This window comes from Mesocricetus auratus, unplaced genomic scaffold, assembly GCF_017639785.1.
Source record: "Mesocricetus auratus isolate SY011 unplaced genomic scaffold, BCM_Maur_2.0 Super-Scaffold_100676, whole genome shotgun sequence".
Classification (NCBI taxonomy): Eukaryota; Metazoa; Chordata; class Mammalia; order Rodentia; family Cricetidae; genus Mesocricetus; species Mesocricetus auratus.
The window spans coordinates 121,612,850-121,629,925 of NW_024429266.1; positions in this window are offsets into that span (position 1 = coordinate 121,612,850).

Below are 17,076 nucleotides of genomic sequence, written 5' to 3' on the forward strand. Positions count from 1 at the left end.
CATGTAGAAATTTGCCAAATGCCTATAGTTTCTACTGCCAAGTATGCCCCTACAGCGTCATGGGGTGTGCTCTTTCATCAGTTGGCTAAGGAAGAGAAGACTAGGGCCTGTTTTCCTGATGAACTGCTGCAGCATTATTATAACCCCTTTCTAAGATAACCCTGAAAGACAATAGTGTAGAGAATCTTCACAGTGGGCAGAACTTCCAGCAGTACACACAGTCATGTGCTTTGTTTGGAAGGACAAATGGTCATATGTGTGATTGCTCACTGATTTGTGGGCTGTAGCCAATGGATTGGCTGGATACTCAGGTACTCAGAAAGAACGTGATGGAAAATTGGTGAGAAAGACATCTGGGGAAATAATTTAAATAGATCTGTCCAAGTGGTCAAAGAATATCAAGTTACTTGTGTCCCATGTAAATGCTCATCAAAAGGTGACTTCAGCTGAGGAGGAGATCGGTAATCACGTAGATAGGATAACCTGTTCTGTGGACAGCCTCTTTGCCCAACCATTCCTGTCATTGTTCAATGGGCCCATAAACAAGTGGCCCTGATGGCAGAGATGGGGATTATTCATGGGCTTGACAACATAGACTTCCACTCACCAAGGCTGAACTGGCTACAGCTGCTGTTGTGTGATGTTCTTCTGTATGTTGTGAAGATATGTTTCTCTTATTGGTTGATGAATACAGCTGTTTTGGCCAATAGACAGGCAGGACATAGCTTGGCAGGACGTATAGGTGGAGCTACCAGACTAGGAGAATTTTGGGAAGAGGAATGCAAAGAATGAGTCACTAGGGAGACACCATGTAGCTATGGGGAAGGACATAAGGGAATTCTCCAGCAAGCCAAGACCACATGGAAATACGTAGATTAGTAGAAATGGGTTGATAATTAAGAGAGAACTAGCCAATAAAGAGCCTGAGCCAACACCCAAATGGTTTATAATTAATATAACCTCTGTTATATTAATTTGTTTATTTGGGCCTAGAAAGCTGCAAAACCAGGACGGACAGAAACTTCTGTTCACAGCTGAGTGCCAGATCTACCAACAGCAGAGATCTACCAACACTGAGCCCCAGATATGGCACCATTCTCTGGGGGTGACCAGCCAGTGACTTGGTAACAGGTTGATCATTTCCTCCATGGAAAGGACAACACTTCATACTCACTGGAGTAGACACTTAACCTGATTATAGATTTGCCCTTCCTGCATGTAATGGTTTTCTCCCATGTCCAAGATCAATAGATTAGGAATCAAGAGGTGGAAACAGAAATAGTTCCACTCTCTACCACCCCTAGTGACTCACTAGAAATGTTTTTTGCCTCCTGTTCTCTGTGTGCTTAAGTTCTGCTGACCTAGAAATGTTGGTTCAAGAGAGGGAAGTGCTCCTGCCAGAAGGCACAATAAACATTCTGTTGAGCTGGAAGCTCAGATTTATCCCTAGCCACCTTGAGCTTCTGATGCCCTTAAACCCACAGGCTAAGAAAGGAACAGCAGTGTTAGGAGGGGTTATTGATCCAGATTACCAAGTGGAAACTGATTCTTCCTCCACAATGGTGGTAAGATTATTTCTGGAGTGCATCTCTTCATGTTACCATAGCCTATGATTAAAGTCAATGGGAAGTTATAATAGCCTAATCCAGGCATGATGACAAAGGACATAGACCCCTCAGTAATAAAGGTATGGTCACTCATCCCGGAAACAAGCTAAGACCTCCTGAGGATGAAAAAAAATACAGAATGGGTAGTAGAGGAAGGCAGTTATATATACCAGCTAAAGCTATTGTGGCCAGTTACAGAAATGAGGATTATAACTGACAGGAGTGTTTCTGTATTTTTTTAAGAATGTGTTTACCCAAATATGTGTTTTCTTTCTTCAATTTCTTTATCATACAATGTAACATTAATTAAGAGATTATCAGTGGTTATATTTAAGTTTGAGATACTAAAAGATTGTCCCTCAAGGGACATTGCCACCTGTTCTGAATTTATAATGTATTTGCAGTTGTATGAGGGATAGTAATAACATGATAGGCATAATTTATGACCTGGTTAAATATATAATGTGTTTGCAATTGTACAAGGGATAGTTATATCATGTTTAGGGTAACTATGGCCTATGTGTTGTTTTAGTTTGGAAACTAGGCATGACATAAGGATATATGATTGTGTGTCAAGATGTCAAGGGGTGGACTTGTGGTGGCTATTCTTGATTGTCAACTACATCTAGAATTAACTAAAACACAAATGACTGAGCATACAAGCAAGGAATTTTTTTTCTTAATTTAGTTATTTGAAGTATGAAGACCCGCTTCTAACTCACATCTTTTGGGTGAGAGTATAAACTTTTAATCAAGATTTAAGGTGAGAATATCCAACTTTAATTTGACCCACGTCTTTTGCTGGAAGCCTTCATATGGATGAAGAAAGCTCTCTCTCTCTTTGCCTGCTTGCTCTTACCTTTGCTGCCATGCCCATTCTTTCACTGGCATTCAAGCCTACTTTGGGGGGATTCTGAATACACTGAAGATCAGCTGAGACATCCAGTTTCAAGGACGGAGCAACTACTGGATTCTTGGACCTTTAATTAATAGGCAGATATTGCTGAACTAGCTGGACCTAAGCTTGTAAGTCATTCTAATAAACCCCCTTGCTATAGATAGATTCATTATGTAACTTCTCTTAGGCTAGAGAACCCTGTCTAATATAATAATCATTTGGTTCTTGTCTCCTAACACTCCTCAAATTCTTAATTCTCCATAAGTCTTAGCATAGGGATTTGATGAACATCTGATCAGAAAGACACTGAAGATAGGAGGCATTTGTTCCTCCCAACTGTTAATATGGAGGTATCAGGGAGTATACTTCCTGATGTTCAATGGCCTCATAGGGAAACCCAACAAATGTACCTCTTTCTTGGGCCAGAAGTATTGACTTAAAACCACAGTTCTAATTCTAAATGGAATAAATGATAGTTTGTTCTGGAGCCATTTTGAGTGACAAAGGACCATGAACACAGGTTTAGATTACCTCAAATTCTGTGTTCCAACATGGAAGCAGTTTCATGAAGTATTATAGTTTTATAGAAAAAAGACAGTCATAAATTAAGGCAAGTTTAAAATACATTGAAGGGTACATCAGAGTAGTAGGTACATGGAAATGGGGAAATCTTTTCTGTAGGCCCAAGATACTATTGAATAACCTTCTTAGCTTTGGTACTGGTAGAAGTTAGTGGTCCGGTAAATTAATAAATTCTAAAAGGCTTTTATCCATTAGTCGAAAGATGTTAGTTTTGATTTCAAGGTGAGACTAGAACTAGCTTAAGATAAAGTAATTAGCCTCTGGACCTACAGCATTCCAATCTCTCCACAGCACAGAAATTCTAGTCAGTCAGTCTCTGCAGACATAGCTGCTTTTGGGGAATTCCCCTTCACAGATCTCCTTGTTGGCCAAGAATCACATTTTTCACATGTGGGGACCACACATTATTTGTTAAATATGATGTCCCTTACAACCAGGAAGCTCATTCCTAGGATCTGATATGGGTGAGACTGAGGAGGCCAGCACAGCAATCTTCAGGAGAGAGGAACAGCTGGGAAAGGCCGTAAAGACTCAAAATCCTGGATCACATCCAAACAATTAGCTCATGATCTGGATCTGATTTCTTATACTCTCTGTATTTGAAGTATCATTTACATGTGGAGTAAGATGACTATTCCTAAAATTGAGTAATCAAGAATACACAGAGTGGCAAAAACAAATGAAGGAACAATGTATTTAAAAATAACAAAAATTTACATATTTTAACTTGATTGACTATATTTCCCATGTTTTTAGTTATTTGTACTGCTTAAGCTATCTAACCTATATTTAAGTTGTTTGACATGGAATTTTTGAAGGAATCACTGTAGTATTGCCCCCCTTTTTATTTGTAAAATACAAAGACTGTTTAATAAATTTTTTAAAGTCCTAGGTAATTGTACTATAGAATATTTTAGAAACTAATTAAATCCAGAAACACGGTAGTTAAGGTACAAAACAACATGAATGTTGTTATTATTAAAGACTGTTACCTTTTGTATAATAATTCCAAGACTTTGGTTATATCTTAGGTTTCTATTGCTGAGATGAAACATCATGACCAAAACACAAGTTGGGGAGGAAAGGGTTTATTCAGCTTACACTTCCACATTGCTATTCATCAGGAAGGAAGGAAGGAAGGAAGGAAGGAGGGAGGGAGGGAGGGAGGGAGGGAGGGAGGGAGGGAGGGAGGGAGGGAGGGAGGGAGGGAGGGAGGGAGGGAGGGAGGGAAGAAAGGAGGGCCCAGGAGGCAGGAGCTGATGCAGAGGTCATGGAGAGGTTCTGCTTACTGGCTTGCTCAGCCTGCTTTCTTGTAGATCAGCAGCCTGGGGATGGCACCACCTACAATGGGCTGGATCCTCCCCCACTGATCACTAGAAAAAGCCTTACAGCTGGATCTCATGGAGCTATTTCCTCAGCAGAGGCTCCTTCTTCTCTGATGACTCTAGTTTGTGTCAAGTTGACCAGCCAGTACCAGTTATCTCCAGCTAGAGTAAAGGACATTAACGTTTAATTTAAAAACCAGATTTTTAAAATTTTATCCAAATTATACTGAATAATGAAATTTTTTGTATGTACATGTGTATGTATTTATAAAGACAATGAAAAATCTTTAATCTTTTGGTTTTTCAAGACAGGATTTCTCTGTAGCTTTGGAGGCTGTCCTGGAACTCACTCGGTAGACCAGGCTGACCTCAAACTCACAGAGGTCAGCCTGTCTCTGCCTCTGGAGTGCTGAGATTACAGGCGTGAGCCACCACTGCCCAGCTTTTTTTATTTCTTATTTTGTTTAACTTTAATCTTTTAAATGTTTGTTTTGAGTAAGAGGGGTTTAGGGAAAACAAAGGGTCATAACAAACAGCATGATCAAATGAAAGGGCATAATATCTTCACTTGTAACTTCTCTTAAGACAAGGGTTATTTTATCACTTAAAAATTTATTGGTGGAATATTTGAATATCTCAACACTTTTAAATCTGGTCACACAGGAATCTAAGAAACAGTGAGAGAGACATTTGGTTACTCAGGGTACATTGTCAGCAGCACAAAGAGGAGTGTCACCCAGCATTCTTGACATCCACATACCTGTGCTCTCAGACAATGTGAGGAAGTTCTTGGCCTCCCAGGAGTGGGGTGAGGGGAACTGGACACAGCCCTGTTTTTTTTTTTTAATATGAATGGAATCTTTGATGTGATGTCATTTTTTTCCTTTTAATTGATGAACTGGTGAAATATTTTTTTTTGAGAAAGACTCTGTAATTTTGAATTTTAGTAACCAAAGTTAAAAGTCTTTTACAATATCAGTTTTCATTATTAGTTTATAAACAGACCAAAACAGATTTAAGTATTTAACCATTAAAACAAGTTTTACAGTCACTATGTAACTTAAAAGGAATATTCTAAGTAATGTTGGCATAAAAACTACAGCTCTCATTTTAAAGGGAATAAGAGACAGTTTATTCTGGACCCCTTTTGAGTGACCGTGGCTGCAAGAACACAGATCTAGTTACCCCAAATGCCACATTCCAATGTGGAAGCAGTTTCATGAAGCTTTTATAGTTTTAAAGAACAAAGAAAGTCATAAATAAAAGTAAATTTAAAATACATAGGTACATTTGAGAGGCAGGTACAATGGCATGGGGGGAGCTATTCTGTTGGCTAAGGTGCTATCTGATAACATTCTTAGCTTTAGATCGGCTGAAGTCTGCTAAGTCAATAGGTTCTAAAGGGTTTTTTTTTATTTATTATCACAAGATGTTGGTTCCAAAACTGGGTGGGATAATAAATGGCTATTCCAGGAGGCTAACACTGTCCCAGATAAAACAGCCTCTGAAACTGCAAAATTCCAATCTGAAATTCCAATTGGTCCATCAGCCTCTGCAGACACAATCTCCTTTCAGGAATTTTTCACTCATAGCCCATGACACAGATATTTCTCAGGAATTTTTGTCCACAGTAGGCATCACTCTCTAAACAGAATTTGTTTTTTTGTTTTGTTTTGATTTTGTTATGTTTTGTTTTTGGTTAAAGTGATGACTATCCAAAAATCAAATACTTTGTACAATGAGAAACCATTTTAAAAAACTAAAATTTAACCATAGGTTTTAAAAGTTCGTTTAGAAGAAGGGTACTAAATATAGGAAACTATTTTAATGGGGTTATTTTAAATGAAAGCTGGGGGGCCTATATAAAACACACACACATACATGCAAATACAAAGGACATATAGTACTTTAGATATATAACAGTTATAAACAGAGGTAAAGTACATTTGCAGTTTTGTTTTTAACTAAATTAATTACTTGCTAGAGATTTAAGTTATTATTACAGGTACCTTGAATATTTTGTTAAAAATTTTACTTTTATTAGTTTTTATGGAGCACCTAAAGTTTGTCATTTATGACTTCATCATTTTCATTTTTAAATGAAAAATGGAGATAAAAAATGTAAAACATATCCTTGTGATATAAAACACTAAGCTAATCTGCAAACTCTATGATGTATTTATAAGCATCAAAATAGGTTTTTAAAATGACAATTAAAAATATACTTATGGTTTTTCCTTACATTGACCTTGCTAAAATAAGGGTCTTGAAAAACTTGTTTGGTAAAAAAAAATCCTTAAAACAATTAAAATGTTTATATTCATATACACATTCATATGTATATGAAGCATGTACAAAAGCACAGACATAAGTTATTTTCTTAATCTTTGGAATAGAGTTTAGCATCTCAAGCAAGGGCAGTTGTCCATAGGAAGAACACATCCTGCAGTAAGTACAGCAACATCTCTTAAAGTTGAATTACTTCCTCAAGCAAAAGGAGTGGTAGCACCAGAGCTGGGATAAGGATCAAGGAAATAACACCCTCTTGACCGGAACTGTGTGAGTATGTGTACCTTGTCCTTAAAAGTCAATTTAAGTTTTATAACTTAAAAACCCAAGTCAATTGTCGCCATCTCTATTTACCTATGTGCTCACGTTGTCTTTTATCATTATTTTGTCCCTTCAAATTTTAGTTTTACTATGAGCCAAAATAAATCTGGATAAAGTTAACAACTTTAGTTTACATGAGCACTTACTTATAAGCCAATTTGGCACTACATATATTATGACAAATAAACAATCCTAGGACTTTGTCAAGCAGGCAAGATAAGCCAGTGTGGAGGTAGTAAATGTTTCTCCTCATTTCTCCAGATACTGGCAAGTTAGTAATTGTCACACATAAAACTGGCTAGAATACCAGATTGTAGTTTATCTCCAAACATTTCCTCCCTCTTGGATACCTTCTGAGATGCTATTCTTGGTTGTTAACCTGACTACATCTGGAATTAACTAAAACCCAAAAATGTCCAGACACAACTGTGAGGGGTAATTTTTTTCTTAACTGGATCATTTGAAGTGAGAAGATCAACTTCTAATTTGGATCTTTTAGGTGGGAAGACTCACCTTTAATCTGGACCACACCTTCTGTTGGCAGCCTATGTAGAGCACATGGAAGACGGATGTTCTCTCTCTTTGACTGTTTCCTCCCTCTCTCACTAACCAGCACATCCATTCCTTCACTGTCATTAAAGCCCACTTCTTCCAGATTCTGGCACATGCTGAAGACCAGCCGAGACATCCAGCTTGTGAACTGAGCAAGTACTGGATTCTTGGAACTTCAGTACATAGGCAGCCATTGTTGGACTAGCTGGGCCATAGACTGTAAGTCATATGTATATTATAGGGGGGAGGACAGGAAGGAGGGAAGGAAGGAGGGAGGGAGGGAGAAAGGGGAGAGATATGTTCTATAAGTTCTGTTACTCTAGGAAACCCTGACTAATACTGAAAGATTGCTTGTCTGTGCGAGCTACAAAATACATGTTTTGGGTCAGTCCCTTTGGGATTGACTTTCTCAGCTTTTTACCTGAGACTGTCTTCTGCATGTTTTCATATATATAAAGATGCTCAGGAAAAGGGGTGACCAATCCCTTATATATGTCTTCCCCGGTGAGCCAATAATCTTCCTTCTGTGAATGAGAACCCCTAAAAAATAGTTGTGCCTGAAGAGATTGACTAAAATTTTAGTACTGTTGAGAGATTGGAACACTGCAAGTCTAGAAGCTGATTACCTTCTCCTGAGCTAGTTGTATTCACCCATAGCAGTCCTTCCTTGCTGGCCTCAGTGTCAGAGTTAACATACTGTGTGTGACTAATAGACAATTTTTTTAGAACCTATCAACTTAGCAGACCACTAGTTTCTACCAGCCCCTAAGCTAAGAACGTCACCAGACAGCATCTTAGGCCTATAGAAAAGTTTCTTCCATCTTTCTTGTGCCTGTGTCTCTAATGTACCCTCCAATGTATTCTAAACCCTCCTTGGTTTATGACTGTCTTGGTTCTGTAAAAGTGTAAAACTTCGTGAAACTGCTTCCATGTTGGGACATAGAATGTTGGGTGACCTAACTTAGTGTTCCTGAGCTATGGTCACTCATAACAGCTCCAGAATACACTATCTCTTACTCCCTGTAAGATTAGAGCTATGGTTTTTGCACTGACAATTAGGGAGCCCAGTTTGGGGCCCTGAGAATGATCCACTTTCCACTGAAGAGTCACATGAACAGAAGCCAGGTACCTGCAAGGGCCCACTCAGTGAGTCCAGACTGACTGGTGTTACTTCTTCCTCCTGGGATCTTGGTTTTGTTGACTGTTCATTTTGTCTTTTCTGAGTTGGTTAGCAAGGATCTCATTTTGATAGTCACCTAAAAGTCTGCTTTCAAAGTATGTGGTGATATATTATGTATGATTTATTAAAGCTTGCCTGAGGATTCAGAAAGCAAAGTCAGCCCCAAGCTATAGAGATCAGGCAGTGGTGGTACACACCTTTAATCCCAGGACTCAGGATTAAGAGGTAGATGGATCTCTGTGAGTTCAAGGCCACCATGGCTACTCAAGAGTGAAGAGTCACAGAGCTCATGCCTTCGATCCCAGAACCTGGGATTAAAGGTGTGTGCCACTACCGCCTGACCTCTGTAGCTTGTGGCTGACTTTGCTTTCTGAATCCTCAGGCAAGCTTTAATAAATCATGACTAATATATCACCACAAAAGTATTTGATTTAATATATCAAGTTTGTTCGTTGGCTTTGAAAGCATTTAGTTTGGTTTGTTTGCTTGCTTGCTTTTGGATGTCTAAAGACATTTTAGATTCTGGCTATTGGTTTTTAGATTTTGCTTGCTTTTGGAACTTTGAGGGCATTTTGGTTTCTGTTTCGTCTTGGTTTTCTTTGCCTTTAAAAATGTTTTGGTTTATTGTTGCTTGGCCTTTGTCTCCCGACACTCCTCCTCAAATGCACAGGAAAGTGCTTGGAGATAGAACAGCCAGTTGGTACTATAGTGGCACAAGTGATAATTACTGACGAACATGCAAGCATTTGGGGAAATGGAGAGATCTAAGGACAACAGAAACATTTGCTATCTCCAAACTGGCTTATCTTGTGTGCTTAATAGGTAATAAAAATTTTAGAAATCAAATAGGCAAACTCCTTTACTTAAAATGTAAAATGATCTGTAAAAAAATCCTAAAAAAATTGGTAATTGGTAATAATAAAATCTCTTTAAAACTACACATGAATTAAGTTATATGAAAATTTAATTTGAAAATGTTCAGTTCATACTAACACTAAAGATCAATTCTATAGTACCTCGCTCTCCTCTTTCTCTGTGCTAGCTTCTTTGTTTCTTAAATCTTATAGTTTTCCTTGACTGGGTTTTTGTCCTTTTAACTCCCATGCTTACTTACATTAAAAAGTCTTCATTATAAAACCAAGCCTAAAATTCCTTTTATCTTTAAAGCTTAAAAATCTCAATCTGGCTGAGTCGAGGTCCCTACAGCTTAGGGGACCATCTTCATTGTTGAGATAACCAAATGTTGCCAAATGAGTGGCCCCTCCGCAGCTCTTTTGGGGATTTATGCCAAGGCCCATCTTCAAGCATTTTTTTTTTTTTTTTTTGGTTTTTACGAGACAGGGTTTCTCTGTATTGTTTTGGAGGCTATTGGTCCAGCCCAGCCTCGAACTCACAGAGATCCGCCTGCCTCTGCCTCCCGAGTGCTGGGATTAAAGGCGTGCGCCACCACCGCCCGGTCATCTTCAAGCATGTTGGTGAGTTTCCCTCTGTCGTTTGACTGATGGATTCTGTGTTCCTCTGCTTCTGTTTTTCTGACCAGAAGCCTCCTGTATGTTTGAGACATTGTTTTGGACCATCTATATGTACTTCTGGGTCACAAGTAGTAACACATGGCTTTTCCAGGAGAAATCTTTGTACAATCTGATCCCTCCCTGTTGTAACTGGTGTGGCAGATGAAGGGCATTCTAAAGAGACACTTTTGTCTGTCAGTCTGATGATCAGACTGTTGAGAGAATAGAAACTCCCTAAGGATATGGGAGTTTCCTGGGACTCGTGCCATGCCGGGGTAGAAAGAGCAGCAGCCAGAGAGGAAGCTGTCTCACAGAAAGAGAATTCACACAGTTCTGACATTTTGGCAGATCATCTTATAGGATGATACTGAAACACAGATGCAGATGAGTCAGTGGTGGCCCTGACCACACCCTGACCAGGACAGCTTATCTGTGGAAATCTTTGGCACTCTATTTAAACTGTATTTTCACTTTAGGACCCTAAAAATGGACTTGGGAGGTCTGTTGGATTTCTTTGTTCCTCTCCCCAATGTGGCCATATTGAATAAACCCCCTTTTTTTTCTTTCTGTTTTTACTTTGTCTCTTTTAATTGGCTTATTGAGGAAGAGTGACTAGACCTTGGAACACAAGTTACGACCTCTGAGTGTTATGGGGAACTCACCAGAGATGACCATGAACTAGTGAACAGGCAATTGGAAGTCTTTCTTCTAGTCGCCTAGGACCACACTCAAGTGTTCCGGGGATCTAGGTGAGGCCCCTGAATATCCAGAACCCAGGGTTTTTGTTTTGTTGCTGTTGTTGCTGTTTTTGTTTTTGGTGGTGGGTTTTGTTTTTTGGGTTTTTTTGTTTTTGTTTTTGTTTTTGTTTTTGTTTTGTTTTGCTTGTTTAGAGGGAGGTTTCAAGACACGATTTTTTTTTGTGTATAATCCTGGCTATCCTGGAACCCTGGCTAACCTGTAGACCAGGCTAGCCTCAAACTCACAGAGTTTGCCTGTCTCTACTTCCCAAATGCTGGGATTAGAGGTGTGCATCACCACTGCCTGGCTTAGGACCCAGGTTTTTAAAGGCAGAGACCTTGTCTAGGCATCTCACTCGCAGCTGCAGAGAGAGCTTGGTAGAGTAAGCAGTTTGAAGCAAGCAGTTCTTACGGATACGTGGTTAGCCAACCAGACAGCGGTTCTGCACCAACAGGCAGATAAAATTGAGGTTAGATGGAGGAGGTTCCAAGGCTAGGTTAGCTGGGATATCCTGATCTTTGGTTCTCGGCATAAGAGTTGAGTGGTTTTCTATTGTATTCTCCATCAAGTAGATGAGATTCTTGTTAAACCTGGACTGGTCTCAGCAAGACTTCAGGGTGGAAGAACCTCTGGACTCTCTTGTCCTGTCCCAAGTTAGATTTATTTTGGCTCATAGTAAAACTAAAATTTGAAGGAACAAAATAATGAGCTCATGGGTCAAATAAATAGAGATGGCTAATTAAAACCACGTACTGCAGGATGTGTTCTTCCTATGAACAACTGCCCTCCCTTGAGATGCTAAACTCTATTCCAAAGATTAAGAAGACAACTTATGTCTGTGCTTTTGCATATGTGAATATATATGTGAATATATATATGAAAACAAGCATTTTAAAGACTTTTAAGGATTTCTTTTTACCACTACTGCCTCTTCAAAAACAAATGAACAGATATTCCAAGAGATGTATTTTAGCCAGGCTTAAGTAAGAGATAACCTTAAATATTTTTAATTATCATTTAAAAATCTACTTTGAGACTTACACAGATATCTTAGAGTTTACAGATCTTCTTAACATGTTACAGCATAATGATATAGTTAAAATAATTTGTTATCTCTGCTATTAGTTTCAAAAAGAATAAATTAAGTCATACATGCCAAACTCTATCCTGATCTGGATGTCTTATTCTATTTTATTGCCTCATGAGTACAATAAAAAGTAGATGCTTTTTCTGACAACAATAACAGAAACTCTGTGTCAAATTACCTGTTGTAATGGTTTCAATCTTTAATAAGTATTTAATTTAAACTTTATTAAAAATTAATGCATTTTTAACCAATACTTATAACTATTAGATATCTAAGACACCAGGTTCTGTGTATTTTAGATGCAGCCTCTTATCTTCCACTTTTAGTTACCTTACTGAAATTGCTCTCTAAATTTTGTAATAACAATAGTAATGCTAAGATTGAAGTATATTGTAAAAAGATTACTTAAAATGGGTATGTTTAAAAAAATGGGTATGTTTGTAACTAACTTAAAAATAACATAAAGATTATGAAATTTAATTCAATCCTAAATCCCAAGATAAAATTAATGCTTGATTTTTTACATCAATATTTTCTTAAGTATTGATTTGTTCTTACTATTATTTGTCAAAAAATAGCTTTGAAAAACTTTTATTTTATCCTTTTGCTAAATGGACATTTAAAATCTGTGATTAAATTTTTAGTTTTATGTGTTTTCTCACTGGACAAAGTCACTTCTTTTTGGATACTCAGTAGTTGCTTTAACCACAAAAACATTGTTTTAGATTATGCCTATTTTGAGTATTCCTACTAAATTAAATTAAATAGTGATTGTAAAACCTTTTTCAATAGGCAAGTAGTTAATTACATTTATAAAACTTTTGATAAACAAATGACAATTAAAATTCAAAATTAGAGTCTTCCTCAAAGGATAACGGTTTCAACAATTAAAAGCATGACATCAAAGACTGCATTCTGCTGTCAAGATCAGGTCAAGGTCAGGTGTTTTGGTACTTCTAACTACTGGAATGAGGTGAACTTTCTCATATTAAAATAAAATAAGATGGAAAAGATCAGTTATTGCTTTATTTGGTGATTCACTCAAAGCACTGCCGGGATGGCTGCGCTGGGTACTTGGGACAGGTGGCCCGAAGAAATAACTGAAACAAGAGTCCTTGCCTGTGACAACCTGCTGATTGCATCACAGGCCTCTGTAAAACCTCACTTGCTTGCCCTCTGTACCTTGTGGTTTTAGAGCATGAAGGGAGAGGCAAACTGGACCTGGATCAAAGCCTTTCAGGAGGTGTCCTGGCTTCGGTCCACTAGTGACATCTCCTCTCCTCCACTCTCATTGGTGTAGGAGTGCTTTTCCAGAAGGAGTCCCACAACAACATCATCTGCGGTGTTCGTGTGGACTTTCAAGCACTGATGCTCATCATTAACACCTCTGAGAGCAGTACCCTGAGTAACCAAACGTTTCTCTTACTTTTCATTTAACCATTTTAATTAGATTGAAATAGTTCTATGTGATAAGAGAATAATAATCTTAGTTTTTAACTAATTTACAAATCAAGATTTTATGTCCTTTTGCTTGATCATGTGTTTTTGCTATGATCAATTGCTTATCTTAAACCTCTACCATAAACCCCTTCAAAACTAGTGTTTAAAAGATTCAAGTGTTTTCACTGTATATGTGTGTGGGTATAATTCAGTATAACTTGTATAAAATTCAGTTTTTAAGTTAAACTTTAACTTCATTTACTACAGATAGAAACAACCAAAGTTTCAGATTAACTTGTCTTACACAGATGACATCAGTCTAAAAAACTAGTAGAAGTACTAATGTTCCTTGATTTAATTAGTATCTAAAGTGTCCTACAGTACAGTTAACCAGGATTTAAAAATTAAATAATTTGTATCTTACTAATAAGAAAGGGGAAAGATTAATACTACAGTGATTTCTTCCAAAGTCCCATTTATAACCTCTTAAATATGTTACCTCATAGATTACAATAACTGTAGATACAAGGGAAATAAAAAGTCAATCTAGTTATAAAATATGTAAATTTTGGTTTTAGATATACGTTTTGTTTATTTGTTACCTTCACTCTATTAGGTCCAACTGTGTTCTTGATTGCTCAATTTTAGGTATAGTTGAGGGGCATTACGGTATTTAACAATAATACTTGACATCCACCATGACCAAAACGTGATGCTTTTCAGACAAGAGAACTGTGAATAAGAACTCCCCCAAGGAAGATGTGTGTCTGTGGAGACTGATCAGAAGTACAATACCATGGAGAGATCAGAATGTCGAGGCTGTAGAGGCTAATTACCTTGTCTTGGACTAGTTTTAGGGCACCCACCTCCCCTGCAACAGCCATCCCTTTCCCATCTCTATGTCAGAACATAGATAAAACTAATAGATAAAAACCTTTTGAAATGTATTATCTTAAGAGACTCCTAGGTTCCACCAACCCAAAAGCTAAATATGTCATCAGATAGCATCTTAGGCGTGTAGAAACCCTTCCCTTACATCGCTGAACATTTCATAAGCGTAACAAGAAAAATAAAAACCCAGAGATTGATATTTGGGTTCAAGCTTCAAGCTGAAGAGCAAAGCTACTAGCCACTAGCTCTTACTTCTACCCCAAACTGAAAGGGTGATCTGGCTAGCTCTAAGAATCCTCAGACTGCAATCCTAGACTGCTGCCTCTCCTCAATGTGGCTGGAGGCTAAATCTTCACATGAAACCCTTTGGTTTTTCTTTTTTACCATCCTAGTGCTGGGATTAAAGGCATGTGATCAAAAGTGCTGAGATCATCTATGAGTGAGCGTTTCTGTTTAGGACTGGATCAATTTCATGTAGCTCAGTGTGGCCTTGAACTAACAGAGATCCATCTGCTTGTATCTTCAGTCCTGCAATTAAAGGTGTGTGCCACCACTTCCTGGCTCTATGGCTAGTAGTGTGGTTGCTGGGATTAAAGTTGTGTATCCTCATGGCCTGGATCTATGACTTGTGGCTAGCTTTGTTTTCTGTGCTCTCAGACAAGCTTTAATGCATCATAAATAATATACCACCATATATAAATGTATTCTAAATTTGCCTTGATTTGTGATTTTCTTTGGTTTGTTAAACTATGAAACTGCTTCCACATTGAGACATAGGATCTGGGATAACCTAAGTCTGTGTTCCTGGTTGTGGTCACTAGAAGTGGCTCCAGAATAAACCACCTCTCACTTGCTTTAAGACAAGAGCTGTGCTTTTTTGCATTGCCATTCCCACAGTCTGTGAATTTCATTGTTTGAATCAGGGGCCACTGACTCACTGGAAGTTTTGTGTGGACATGGCTGTCTGGCACCTTAATTTCTGAATTAAAGCCTTTATCAAACTGTCCACTTTTTCTGTATCAGCACCAAGCTTCGGCCTTTTCCTAGCCCAGAATGAGAATCCTGGGGGAATTCCATTTCCTTAGTAACCATTTCTTCAATGGTGTGATCGCTCATAAATGGGGCAAAAGTTTCTCGTTAAAAGATCTTTGCTGCAAGCTCCCAACAGGAAGGAAGAGAAAGAGTTGCCCCTTATTCCCCTTTACTAACAGCTTACTGGCAGCTTAAAACCTAAATGCTGTCTTCCTTTGTTAACTTTTTAAAAATTGCATTATTACTTTACTTATTTTGTGTGTATATGAATTGGTGTACACATGCCATGATGTATGAACAGAGAGAGAGTCACAGGACAACTCGTGGGACACAGTTCTCTTTCCACCATATGGGTTCCAGGTATTGAACTCAGGTCACCAAACATGGCCACAGGCATCTTTACCCACTGAGCCATCTCATCAGCCCTCAGCTTTTAAAAGAAATATTTGTGATGAATCAACGGATTTGTTGTGCGTGTGCCCACAGGCTGATACTCACAGTTGCACTGTTGTAAGCACGCCACCATCCAGGGGTGGAGGTCAGAGCTCAACTTCCCGAGGGTCTCCTTTCAACTTGCTTGAGGCAGGGTGTCTCTTGTTTCTCCTTAGAATACTTGTTGTTGGAAAGGTTAGGGGTTTGGGGGCCACTGAGGCAGACAGTCCCTTGGGTAAGTGATTTATTAGAAGAGTCATTAATTCCATGAACAGACAGACATAACGGCAGCTTGGCAGAAGCCCTCGGCAAGGATTAGGTGCCATGGGAAGACACATGGCATGGCAGGGGCTCTGATGAGAGTTCAGGACCGTGAAGCAGAATAGGAGTCGCTTCTTACAGGTCTCAAGGGAAGGGAGAGGTCTCACATCATATGGTTAATGAGTTAATCACAGTGCAAGTCAAGCTGTCCTTGATTTCCAGGTACAGTGGAGGGGCCCCTGTGTTCTGGAGAAGAATTATATGACTGTAAAATTGCTGGAGAGGAGAAGCACAGCTAGTTGGAGTGCACTCATTATACCAGTAGCCCTCTGATATCCTAGGAGTCTGTAGTCTGAAGTCTGTAAACTCCCTTGGGGAAGTAAGATTGACACTTGTCAGTCTCCTGAAATCTGGGTACCTGGGAAGTCTGTTAAGGGATTAGGGTTACAAACAGGCTCTCGTTTTTCTTATTGTAGCTGTGGCTGTAAGAAGGCAGCTTGTGGGTAAGGATGACCTGATTCGCTCCTAGTTGAACAGCTAACATTGTCCGCATGTGACACCGACCTTTTGATGGCAAGCCCGTGTGTTTCTCTCAGCTAAATTGATGACTTACAGCGGTTTGTGTAAGAATATCATGGTAGAACCCAGCTTCTCAGGCCTCCCCTCACAGATGATGACAGGCACCTGAGTGGTACTTCATGACCCCCTGCTAGCAGGCTCACCTGGGAAGTGCATCTACATCAGAGAGGTGTCACAGTTTGTTCCCAGCCATTGTCTGCCTCCTGTCTGGGAATCAGAGCTGCTGCAGACTCTTGCAGTAGACCCCCTTCTAAAAACTTAGGAGAGGAGGCTCTTTCTTTGCCTACATAGGCTCTGATTCTCTGGTGCAGGGACCCTAACTCTTGAGAGCCCCGGGCCAAGCTGCTTCTC